General features: G+C 42.4%; 11 non-coding genes across 11 annotated transcripts; 8 read left to right on the top strand and 3 right to left on the bottom strand.

Moving 5' to 3' along the window:
• Positions 1–3,144: 3,144 nt before the first annotated feature.
• On the top strand, positions 3,145–3,216 carry trnac-gca (transfer RNA cysteine (anticodon GCA)). Its single transcript has one exon. It is a non-coding gene; the product is annotated as a tRNA-Cys (tRNA).
• Positions 3,217–4,011: 795 nt separating this feature from the next.
• Positions 4,012–4,083, top strand: trnac-gca (transfer RNA cysteine (anticodon GCA)). Its single transcript has one exon. It is a non-coding gene; the product is annotated as a tRNA-Cys (tRNA).
• Positions 4,084–4,365: 282 nt separating this feature from the next.
• Positions 4,366–4,437, top strand: trnac-gca (transfer RNA cysteine (anticodon GCA)). Its single transcript has one exon. It is a non-coding gene; the product is annotated as a tRNA-Cys (tRNA).
• Positions 4,438–5,070: 633 nt separating this feature from the next.
• trnac-gca (transfer RNA cysteine (anticodon GCA)) lies at positions 5,071–5,142 on the top strand. Its single transcript has one exon. It is a non-coding gene; the product is annotated as a tRNA-Cys (tRNA).
• Positions 5,143–5,510: 368 nt separating this feature from the next.
• On the top strand, positions 5,511–5,582 carry trnac-gca (transfer RNA cysteine (anticodon GCA)). Its single transcript has one exon. It is a non-coding gene; the product is annotated as a tRNA-Cys (tRNA).
• Positions 5,583–5,877: 295 nt separating this feature from the next.
• Positions 5,878–5,949, top strand: trnac-gca (transfer RNA cysteine (anticodon GCA)). The gene has a single exon. It is a non-coding gene; the product is annotated as a tRNA-Cys (tRNA).
• Positions 5,950–6,417: 468 nt separating this feature from the next.
• Positions 6,418–6,489, top strand: trnac-gca (transfer RNA cysteine (anticodon GCA)). Its single transcript has one exon. It is a non-coding gene; the product is annotated as a tRNA-Cys (tRNA).
• Positions 6,490–6,755: 266 nt separating this feature from the next.
• On the top strand, positions 6,756–6,827 carry trnac-gca (transfer RNA cysteine (anticodon GCA)). The gene has a single exon. It is a non-coding gene; the product is annotated as a tRNA-Cys (tRNA).
• A 391-nt stretch (positions 6,828–7,218) lies between these two features.
• Positions 7,219–7,290, bottom strand: trnac-gca (transfer RNA cysteine (anticodon GCA)). Its single transcript has one exon. It is a non-coding gene; the product is annotated as a tRNA-Cys (tRNA).
• Positions 7,291–8,564: 1,274 nt separating this feature from the next.
• On the bottom strand, positions 8,565–8,636 carry trnac-gca (transfer RNA cysteine (anticodon GCA)). The gene has a single exon. It is a non-coding gene; the product is annotated as a tRNA-Cys (tRNA).
• Positions 8,637–10,612: 1,976 nt separating this feature from the next.
• Positions 10,613–10,684, bottom strand: trnac-gca (transfer RNA cysteine (anticodon GCA)). The gene has a single exon. It is a non-coding gene; the product is annotated as a tRNA-Cys (tRNA).
• Positions 10,685–12,270: the final 1,586 nt, after the last annotated feature.

The raw sequence follows: 12,270 nt of genomic DNA, 5'->3' as shown, positions 1-12,270 counted from the left end.
GTTATGACTTTATATGGACCTGTGCAGTAGCATGACTGGATTAGTGATAAACACATGACAGCATGACTGGACAACATCACCTTCATCTGTACTGACATATATGTGCCATTTAAAGGACACTGTTATCCACAGCACCTGACTGCGGCATGAGTATGCACAATTTCCAGCACAGGAGACCCAGCAGCACGGGTCCACGTCACCATCATCCACTGGCACACTCAGGTTGTCTGAGGGGCAGGGGCGTAAAACAATAAAAAGGGCACCAGCTGCATGCAGTGGAGCACCGGTGTGCAGAGTTAAGTAGCATGGAAGGCAGCCCATATGGCACACAGAGGACACTTTATCATATTTTAACTATCATAGGAGCATCCAAGAGGGCATTTTTGTGGCATTCAGATAATCTACAAATAAACCCATATGAAGAAAGATGAGCTCAGCTCAAAATAAAAGACAGAAGACACTGCTAAAGTCACCTTACACTATGGAGGTGAGCAATTAAAACCATCTTATATATATCAATCCATTAATCACCCTTTTGCAATTTGCATCTTAATTGAAGAATTCAGGCCCTTAAGGTACAAATTGTCACAGCTTAAGTTTCTTATGTTTTTTATTTCATTCTTTCATGTTGTTTCCTGTTATACTTTAAAACTCACATCTCTTCTCATTTCAGATCACATCACTTCCTGCATCTGAATGTTTTCCCTCCCTTTTGATGACTTCACCTGTGTCTGATTGTCTGTCCCGCCCTGATTAGCCTCACCTGTGTCTCTTGATTCCTCTTAAGTCTAGTTCACATTACATGATTTTCACCCTGATTTCGCGTCACGCAGACTATCGTAATCTTTTGAATGTTCATACCTGGTGACGTGTGTTTCTGTCAGCGGGAGTCTCACCAAGTACGTTACGACCTGTGTGTGCACACCACAAGATTTCTCCACCAAGCCCTCGCGACAGAGCCCCAAATAACATGGCGACGTCACCAAACTTGGAGACGACATATCCTAAAGGCACGGATATTCTTTATTATCCTGGGTCCAAACACAACGCGCTCCCCGTGAGCCTGTGGACGCCGCCATTGTTGTTGTTGCTTGCTGACTGGCGTGTTGCCAGATCTTGGGAGAGAAACAAGCAACCAGGGCTATGGAAACAAGCCCAAAAGAAGCCACTGCAGTCTGACATACTATCATGCATTTAAATAACTTATTAGACGCATATATAGAGAAAGGTGACAAGCCCAAATAAGCAACTCCACTTTAGAAACAAGCCCAAAGTCGCGGCTAATAAGCGGACCTGGCAAGTGGCAACCCTGCAGCTTGTCCTCCTCACATTTCTTCCGTCCTCCTGCGTGCTGACGTGGGACGTATCCCGCCTCTCATTGGCTGATGCTCCTTGTCAGTCGTGTCAGCCTTCTCCAGTTTTCTAGCATGCCAGATATCCAGTCCCAGTCACAGACAAAGGGGCGACTTGCTTGTAGGCTTGTTCACACATGAGGACTCCTCATGACAGACTATCCGCCGACTCACCTCCGACCCAAGGTGGCTCTCTGCGATGTCAAAATTGCGGTGAAAATCGTGTAATGTGAACTAGGCTTTAGCGTCAGTTCGTCTTAACTCCTTGTGTGTCTAGCGTTCCAGCCATATGTTTCCCAGTGTTCCTTTCTTGGTTTTTGGGTTAAGCCTGTTGGTTGTCTCTGCCTCTGCCTCATCCAAATTGGATGTACATTTTATGGCATTTCAAACTTACTTAAATCCACTTTTGAATTAAGATGGAAGTAAGGTTCCACATTTTAAGGGATAAAACGTACCCAGATGATCCAATAAAAGCATTAATACACCAAGTTTACTGTACAGTATGTAGTATGCAGGCAAGAGGCATCCTCTGAGGTTGAAAAATGAAGCCAATGCGGAAGTGCCAAAAACTGCGGCTCATCAAATGGCTGCTTGAGGCTGGCGAAAATGTCCAACTTAACAGCAGAAATAAACATGTTTATAGCGTGGTACAAAAAAAGACTTTTGGCCTCTGTAGCTAATTTCAACATTCATGACAACTGTACAGGTGGTGGATTTTTTTATAACTTACCTGTTCACATTTTATTCTTACATTTACAAACCATAAAGTCACATGATTCTACTCCTCTATCACATGCAGTCAGTTGAACAGCCTGCAGACTAAAAACACTGCAGAAAGTGAAGAAAAAATAAAAAACGCAGCCTAATGCCCATAAAGCTAGCTAGCTCAATCACCTGGCCTCACATGGACTTACATGCACTCTGTTGGACTCTTGTTGGTAGATGAACATTTGCAAATTGAAATTTGGATATTTGCAAGGTGAGATTGACGTGTTTGTTTTTGAGCAGACACATACACATCAGATCCTTTGAGTCAGGACTGAACCCATGCCTACAGTTTGCAAAGCGGTGTCCTTCCCCACTGGATTATCACCAGGCAATGATTAAGAACCAAAGAGAAAAAGAAGATCTGCCTGAAGCTGAAGAAACTTCACCTTATTCAACCTGCAGAGAAACAGAATGTACAGACTGAAACAGGTTCACACTGACAAAGTTAATTTCCTCTCTGCGTGAGACTCAGTTTGCCTCACAGACTCCTGAGAACTGGTGGAGCAGGTGCTTTTCAGTCTGAAGGCTGTACATTTAAATCCCATCTGGATTGTTTGAGGTTTCCTTCTGTCAATCCTAAAATAACTGTTTTATAAAGGTGTATCTTATTGTGAAAAGGCTCTTTTGAACGAGCTTGACAAATTGAACCAGGTCCAGTCTGTTTCATAAACAGGCTGGACAACAATAGAGTTAAAGTCCATTTAAGGGTTTACCTGTTTTCCTGAACACTGGGCCACCACAGAGGGCATTTTTATCATATTAAAGTATAAAACTGCTAAGCAAGTACTCCATTGCTGGATAAATTGGTTGTGAAAGGTATCAAACTCTATTTCCTTCCATATCAGGGTCTATGGCTCAGTGGTAGAGCAAGTGGTCCCAATCTGATCTTGTTGTGTGACTACTTTGATCTTTTTATCAAAGTGTAAACCCTCCCAATGTTGAAGCATGTGAATTGAACTGGGAGTAGTTGAGCCAAGCAGCTTGTGTTTTACTAAATCTCATCAGTGCTCCAATGCTGTGTATTGGGGGTGTAGCTCAGTGGTAGAGCATTTGACTGCAGATCAAGAGGTCCCCAGTTCAAATCTGGGTGCCCCCTAGCAATCCTTTGTTGTTACAAAGCTCTTTTGGTGGTCAGGAAGTGACAGCTTTGATACCCACATTGAAGCTTGACTTTCAAACTAGGCTGACAGGGACAGCTGTGCTCACGGGCCCCCGGCTGAAAAGCACACTGAATACACAGACAGCATGGAGAGCTCCTGCTAAAAGCCAAAGTGAAACACCCACGTCGAATGAGGCATAAACTATCCTGTACAACTAGTTGAAGCGATCTATCCACATTCTACTCTTGAGTATCAAACATGCAAAACCAAACAGTTTAAAATATGTCTGCAAATGCACTTCAGTGTCATTGCAGAGAGGAGAAGAACGCAGTGACATTCATTTGATATGTATGCTCAGCATGTTACAAACACTATCTCAGTTAGCCCAGTTTAAGCAAACACGATTAAAGGAGACACATTCTTACAAACAGGATGACACTTCCACCACAGGGAATACCTTAAGTTGAATTTAAGACCTCTTGACCTATCATCAAATACTCTACCACTTGTGTGGAGAAATTGTCAAAGTTATTGATCAGCGCAGCATTGATCATAGATAAAGCACAGAAGTTCAACTAAGATGATTAAAGTAACAACCTATGTGTGTCTGATGCATAAACAGTTTCACGCATGAAAATGTAGCGCAACTGGTTGCTCTTGTACGCTTAAACCCAGTGGAATCAACAAGCAGAGTCCAAATGCATACATTTGCACAGGCGTGCTACTTTTATGTATGTAAATGCACGACTTTCACATTCATGACTGAATGAATCTGAATGCAACTACAACAAGGGAGTATAGCTCAGTGGTAGAGCATTTGACTGCAGATCAAGAGGTCCCCAGTTCAAATCTGGGTGTCCCCTATGTGGTGATTTCATGTTTAGTTCAGGCACAGCAGCTCCACTGGTCTGATTAAGCAGTCATCTCCAGAACATGCTGACCACATGAATGCCATCTGACAATGCATGGCCCCAAATGATGCTTGTTATGTCAACACAGATATTGTGTTACCTTTCTTTGGTTGCAATACATCAATCATAGCATGGCACCATTTGGAAAAGTTTAATGGAACTTCAGTCACACAATTAATCCAGATCTATAATAAATTAAATGAGTGCTGAATGCCATTTACACAGCTATGACAAGGGGGTATAGCTCAGTGGTAGAGCATTTGACTGCAGATCAAGAGGTCCCCAGTTCAAATCTGGGTGCCCCCTATGGTGGCACTGAATTTAAATTATCTCTTCACTTGTTTCACACACAATCTGTGATCCCCACATTCAAGATTTGATTCTGAACTACAGTGATTGGATGGATTGGATCTGGGCACCCCCAAATGATGCCTGCTGCAGATCAAGAGGTCCCCAGTTCAAATCTGGGTGCCCCCTGTGTAGTGATTTCATGTTTAGTTCAGGCACAGCAGCTCCACTCATCTGATTAAGCAGTCATGTCCAGAACATGCTGACCACATGAAAGCAGTCATGTCCAGAACATCCTAACCACATGAATGCCATTTGACAATGGATGCCACTGTGATAGACATGGTTCTAACTGCTGTCAGTGGCTGTGAATGACACTACCTGCTGTCAGTTGCTGAAGCGGTCCCCAGTTCAAATCTGGGTGCTCCCTATGGTGGCATTGAATTTAAATTATCTCTTCACTTATTTCAAGCACAACCTGTGATCCCCACACTCAAGATTTGATACTGAACTAGAGTGAATGGATTGTGTATTGGATCAGATGGATTGGATCTGGGTGCCCCCAAATGATGCTTGTTATGTCAACACAGATATTGTTTTACCTTTCTTTGGTTGCAATATATCAATCATAGCATTATACAACTATGACAAGGGGGTATAGCTCAGTGGTAGAGCATTTGACTGCAGATCAAGAGGTCCCCAGTTCAAATCTGGGTGCCCCCTATAATCACATCAACCTTTAATAATCTCTCCACTTGTTTCAAGCACAACCTGTGATCTCCATATTCAAGACTTGATTCTGAACTACAGTGATTGGATGGATTGCATCTGGGTACCCCCAAATGATGCTTGCTGTCTTACCTTTGGTTACAATATATCAATCATAGCATGGCACCATTTTGAACAGTTTGATGGAACTTGAGCTGGACAATGCAGAGGTCTATTGGATCAGATGGACTGGATCTGGGTGCCCTCAAGTGATGCTTGTTATGTCAACATAGATTTTGTGTTACCTTTCTTTGGTTGCAATATATCAATCACAGCATGGCACCATTTGGAACAGTTTGATGCCATTTATACAACTACAACAAGGGGGTATAGCTCAGTGGTAGAGCATTTGACTGCAGATCAAGAGGTCCCCAGTTCAAATCTGGGTGCCCCCTATGTAGTGATTTCATGTTTAGTTCAGGCACAGCAGCTCCACTCATCTGATTAAGCAGTCATCTCCAGAACATCCTGACCACATGAAAGCAGTCATGTCCAGAACATCCTGACCACATGAAAGCAGTCATGTCCAGAACATCCTGACCACATGAATGCCATTTGACAATGCATGGCCCCATTTTGAAGTTTGATGGAACTTGAGTTGGACAATGCAGAGCTCTCGAGATGTCACATAATTACCCTAGGTTATTGTAAATAAATGAGTGATGAATGCCATGTCCAGCTTCTGCCAAGGGGGGTATAGCTCAGTGGTAGAGCATTTGACTGCAGATCAAGAGGTCCCCAGTTCAAATCTGGGTGCCCCCTATAATCACATCAACCTTTAATAATCTCTCCACTTGTTTCAAGTGCAACCTGTGATCCCCACACTCAAGATTTGATGCCTAACTAGATCGGATGGATTGGATCTGGGTGCCTCCAAATGATGCTTGTTATGTCAACACAGATATTGTGTTTTCTTTGGTCGCAATATATCAATCATAGCATGGCACCATTTTGAACAGTTTGATGGAACTTGAGCTAGACAATGCAGAGCTCTCAAGGTGTCACATAGTTAATCTACAGGTCTACAGTGACTGGATGGATTGGATCTCGGTAACACCAAATTATGCTTGTTGTGTCACTGGTTGCAATATATCAAACATAGCATGTCACCATTTTGAACAGTTTGATGGAACTTGAGTTGGACAATGCTGAGCTCCCAAGTTTTCACACAATTAATCCTGATCTGTCATAAATAAATGAGTGATGAATGCCATGTCTGGGTTCTGTCAAGGGGGTATAGCTCAGTGGTAGAGCATTTGACTGCAGATCAAGAGGTCCCCAGTTCAAATCTGGGTGCCCCCTATGGTGGCATTGAATTTAAACAATCTCCATACTTGTTTCGAGCACAACCTGTGATCCCCACACTCAAGGTTTGATACTGAACTAGAGTGAATGGATTGGTTCTGGGTGCCCGCAAATGATGCTTTTTATGTCAACACATATGTTGTGTTACCTTTCTTTGAATGCAATATATTAAACATAGCATTGTACCATTTTGAACAGTTTGATGGAACTTGAGCTGGGTGATGCAGAGCTCTCAAGGTGTCACATACTTACACTTGTGGCAAGGGGGTATAGCTCAGTGGTAGAGCATTTGACTGCAGATCAAGAGGTCCCCAGTTCAAATCTGGGTGCCCCCTGTCTTGTGTTTGTGGCTTATGTTTGTATCTGTGCTTCAGCAAGTGGTGACTTTGATCTCAAAATGTGCTCTGAATTGGTTGACTGGCTTGTTGTGTTAGCTCTATGGGTTTAACAACACATGAATCCACAGAATGTAAAACACCCACAATCAACTACCCAAGTTGAAGTAATCCACTCAGCAATCATCCCTTTGAGAATCAAATGCATTCAAACACTATAGACTTTAAAGGTGGTGGTGGTGGTAACAGGTTTTTAGTATCATTCTTGAGGAACAGCAACTAGAACCATGTCTATCACAGTGGCATCCATGTGGTCAGCATGTTCTGGAGATGACTGCTTAATCAGACCAGTGGAGCTGCTGTGCCTGAACTAAACATGAACTCACTACATAGGGGGCACCCAGATTTGAACTGGGGACCTCTTGATCTGCAGTCAAATGCTCTACCACTGAGCTATACCCCCACATTCTGTACAGGGAGTATGCTGATGTATCAACAAAGCATTGAGTCAGAGTCCACCATATGTTTAAAATCCATGTGTATGACCACATCTTTTTTTAACAAATCAAAAACTCTCCTTAGGCCTCAAGGCTCAAGGCCTCTGTCCGTACCTCATTTTGTCCTTATTTGTGCACATTTTCTGAAAGGTAATGAAAAGGGATGAAAAGGAGCAGTAGGAACAGAAATCGTGGGGTAGGTGTAGAGTGATTTTAACCATGGCATGAACAAAGGACATGTATACACAAACCACAAATATATTTTAAAAATGGCTGAAAACAACGGATTATTGATATAGTGAAAATAATTCTCAGTCCCCATGTTGTGATGTATTGTGTACAATGCTGCCTCAGTTAAAAGATACATTATTACGACCTTTTTTAGCCTGGTTCCAGACCATAGACCCCGCCCACTCAACTGAGTAGGCTTGCATCTCTGGTCTGGCATACTTCAATGAATTTGCGATGTATCTCGTCCAAACGCTGGACGGCCCAATGAACGCAGGGGGTCTAGCGATTAGCCAATCAGCGCCACGCTGATGTCAAGCTGTACGCCAGTGGGTAACTGGTGAGGATAGCAACAATGGCGACCGCTACAGATCCTACAGACCACATTAATGATGCTATCGAGGTATTTCGCCACTACTCGCGTTAATGGAGGACCAAATTAAGGAAGCTGCTAAACTGGATTTAACGGCAATGCAGATGGGCGTGCACGACGACGGAGACATTTTAAATGGGCAATGCTCTACCACGCTTGTTTTCGGCACCCCCGAGGCATGGATACTAATGACGTCAGATTCTGGGTGAGTCGTTGATCTCTACTGATTGGTTAGGGAAAAAATCAAATTCCCTCCCCCTTGTAAATCGCCTTCAATGGAAGCCATGTCAGACTGAAGGTTCTGGGAGCTTCAGTCTGACACTCAGGCTAGACCTTTTTACTATTGCCATGTTGTTAGAAACTTCTGACTCTGTGCTGTAGTGTGATCCAGTGGATGTATCTATGTCAACAGATTTATTTTCATAAGTAAAGGAAGAGGAAATGAGCCCTCAAGGGTGAAGTGTGCATTCTTATATTCAATAGAGCACACCTGCTGTGGTCAGTGTGAATTCATGTAAGTTACAATGGATTCAGTGCTAACCATTTTTGCTCAGCTACACAGACTCTGAACAACATAGTCAAAGACCAACTCTTAAAGGATGAAAAATGCAGACAAAGGCTTACACCTAACATCAGTGTAGGGGGCACCCAGATTTGAACTGGGGACCTCTTGATCTGCAGTCAAATGCTCTACCACTGAGCTATACCCCCAACACAAAGGCAACTGTCAAACCTATTGATTGATCCTAGAGTCAGTCTAACTGTTTTACTATATGAATACATAGACACAGTCACCTGACTTATGTTAAAACAGATGTGCTCCTCCCCTCTGAGCACCAACTCCTACTAGGGGAGGCAGGGGATGGTTGTAACACTTTCAATTTCTCCAATCAGGAACAAGTTCAGAATCACCTGATTCACTCTGCACATGCTTGGTTTAGTCCTTATGCCTCATGTGAGGAAGTAGAATCCTGTGACAGACACAGACAAGTTTATAAGGACAAAAGAAACTAATTCTGAGGTAAAACAGTATTTTCTTTTAACTTTATTTATGTTTGTGATAGTATTGCCTGCCTTGTAGTTTCATTCATCGAGCTCAACACATTAATTGTGTGCTTTCTTTCATGCAAGTTGTTTGTGCTGTTGGCTGTAAATAAGCCAGTTCACGGCTACAAGAATCTGGGTTAGTTGTGACAACATGCGAAAAATGTTATATATATACCCCAAGCAAACTTTTACTGTGATTGACTGACTGATATACACACAACAATATTGTTAAAAGGTCATTTAAATGTTGATTAAAAGGCTTTCAGTGTCTTAGATTTTTGTCATAATCCTTATTTCATAATGTTACGTTTCACCCCAGGCTATGACATATGTAACCCAGATTATGACTTGAACTGTTACATTTCACTCCATGTGTCTGAGACTAGACCATGCATTTTCTGTTTGTGTTTCAAGGTAACAGCTACACCCTTGAATAGCATACTGGTACACATGTATCATATTTTCAGTGCACCGGCTTGAAAGGGCTCCAAGATACATAGAATTGTCAAAATGTTACAACCATGCCTGGTCTCCCCCATGATTCAGATCTCTGACCTTTGCAGAGCATAGGTAACTTCTCTGCGCTTCATTCAATGACTCTAGTTCAGCATTTAACCTCTCTAACTCCACCAAGACGCCGACGTCCTTGCTCCCCTCCTCCTCTGTTAAATGGTATCTCCCAGGCGCACTACGTCATCAAACCATGTGATGTTTGGTATTGCGGGATTCAGGAAGCTCTCGACTTTTCAAAAATAACATTGTTTTTCTTTTATTTATTATGTATTTCGCACCAGAGCAGCCTAAAGTCCAAAATCACGATGAGTGGTGACAAGTTATGTCATGCCGTTTTTCGACGGGAAAAGTTAAAGGATTACTCGCGATCTTATGTGGAGCTGCAAGTGGGGACTTAGCTGGTTTATAAAAGGTAAGAGTTTCACTCCTACCACTATTTTTGGCTGAGATATACCATCTAGAAAGTGGGATCATAACTTTCACGTTTCATATGGCTTTATTTGGTGATATTTTATGGTGTTTCTGTGTCAAAAACAACATCAGCTATCATAATCACACCTGATTTCAATCATTACAATGTCAGAAGCTGGCTGAGTGTTGTTTGATCGCTGATAGTACTGTTTTGAAGCAGAGTGACTGACCTGTCTTTTGGAGCTCCGCCTGGATCTTTTAATGGAAAAAACACTGTAGAATGGTCATACTTTGAGCAGTCTTCTTCAAATTTGAAACAGATGTTCATTGATAGTGTGCCTACAGCCCCATAGTGTCATTTACCTGCTCAGATGAAGCCACAGACAGTTATTTATCCTGAAAATCATTTTTTATTTTATTTTAGACAAAATCTTCAACTTTTTAATGACTTCAGAGGCCAATTACTCTGTCTCTGTATCACCTAGAGTGTTTCTGACACTCTCACAAGAAACTTCAGGGAGTTTTCTTTCTGGCAAGACCTCATGCATGCATGTAGTCAGAGTGGTTCAGAAGCTACAGTCATTTTAATTTGGGTATGTCATTTTAGGCGTTTTTGCTACAAAATGGGGGTGGAGTACTAGAGATCCATTTGGAGTGTAGGGATCACAGGTTGTGCTTTAAACAAGTGCAGAGACAATTAAATGTAATGCCACTATAGGGGGCACCCAGATTTGAACTGGGGACCTCTTGATCTGCAGTCAAATGCTCTACCACTGAGCTATACCCCCTGCTGTAAATATTTTGTTTTTCCATGAAATCCATGAAAAGTTATAGCATACCAAAAATCTGACCTTGCAGGGGTTGCACGTTACAGCCTATTTGCTTCATCTGAATGAGTACAGAAAACATTCCAATGTTATTGTCACCAGAAGAGTTCAGGAATCTCCAGCATTTCATGACTGTTGGGATAGAGATTAAGAGAGACAGCAAATATGTGTGTGAGCCAGAGAAACGTTTGACTCTTGACCTCCTTTAGTGTCTCATAACATCTGACATGAAAGAAGAAAAGGACCTGACACACATAATAGGAAGGCAGCAACTCCCTCAACCACCCACATATACAAACACATGCGCCTACAAGAACACACATAAAACACCAATGAGAAGCGAGCGTTCCGAAGCAGATACAGCGCCAGTAGCATCAGTCACAAGCTCAACTGCTGCTTGAATACTCCACAGACAACAACAGAGCAGAAAAGAACTGCAGGGAAAACATACAACTCTGACACACCGTCTTGTGTTGAGTTAAACTGCCTACAGGGTGTGGGAGTGACGGTCTGGTGTTAATGATCATGATTCAGTTTAATGACATGAAGGTGGGTGCTCACTATTGTTATAGAGGGTTAGAAAATAAGAGAAATATATACAACACAGACACTAACACTGAGTCTGAAACTAATTTTACAAGAGGATAAATTGATGAAAAATGTGATGAAAAATGTGATGCATTACAATATGCCATGATAAGATTTAATGCAGAGGAATACGAGGTAACGTGATGCAATGTGATGGGAAAAATATAATGCAATGAGGTAGACCCAATGTGACAATGCCACAATAAGAGATACCTTTATGAAGCAGAGGATTGACGGGAGGAAAACTCACACTGTAAAGCATTTCCTCCACCAGCCGAGCTCTCAAGAGCCTGTGCGGTGAAATGAACCTCACATGGAAAAAATAACCTTGTCAGTGTAAATCTGTCTCAGTGTGAAAATATTTCACTCTGTAAACTTTTTTTTCCTGAAGGTTGATGAAGGTGAAGTTTCTGCAGCTTCAGTGTCTGATCTCTTTCTCTCTGGGTCTTTATGTTGATCATCCCCCAGTTGGTCCAGTGGGGAAGGATACCTACCACCTGGCAAACTGGAGATATCGGTTTGGTCCTGACCCAAAAGACCAGCGGTACGTCACTCAGGTTTGTGTGAAGAATGTATGTGTCCAAGCTAGGTTAGCAAACTAGGCATGCTTGACATCTTGGATGCTTTTTGTTGACATTTCTATACATTATCTGCTGTGTTTTATTCTTTTACTCAGCAGGCTGTTCAACTGGTTTAAAGGGATAGTGCACCCAAAAATGAAAATTCAGCCATTATCTACTCACCCATATGCCGAGGGAGGGTCAGGTGAAGTTTTAGAGTCCTCACATCCCTTGCAGAGATCCCAGGGGAGAGGAGGTAGTAACACAACTCCACCTAATGCAGGCTGATGGCACCCCAGATTCAAATGTCCAAAAACACATAATTGAAACCACAAAATATCTCCATACTGCTTGTCTGTAGTGATCCAGGTGTCCTGAAGCCCCGACATAAAATGTTGT

This window comes from Epinephelus fuscoguttatus, linkage group LG3, assembly GCF_011397635.1.
Source record: "Epinephelus fuscoguttatus linkage group LG3, E.fuscoguttatus.final_Chr_v1".
Classification (NCBI taxonomy): Eukaryota; Metazoa; Chordata; class Actinopteri; order Perciformes; family Serranidae; genus Epinephelus; species Epinephelus fuscoguttatus.
The sequence above is the reverse complement of the archived record's forward strand: the minus strand, read 5'-3'. Positions and strand labels throughout refer to the sequence as shown.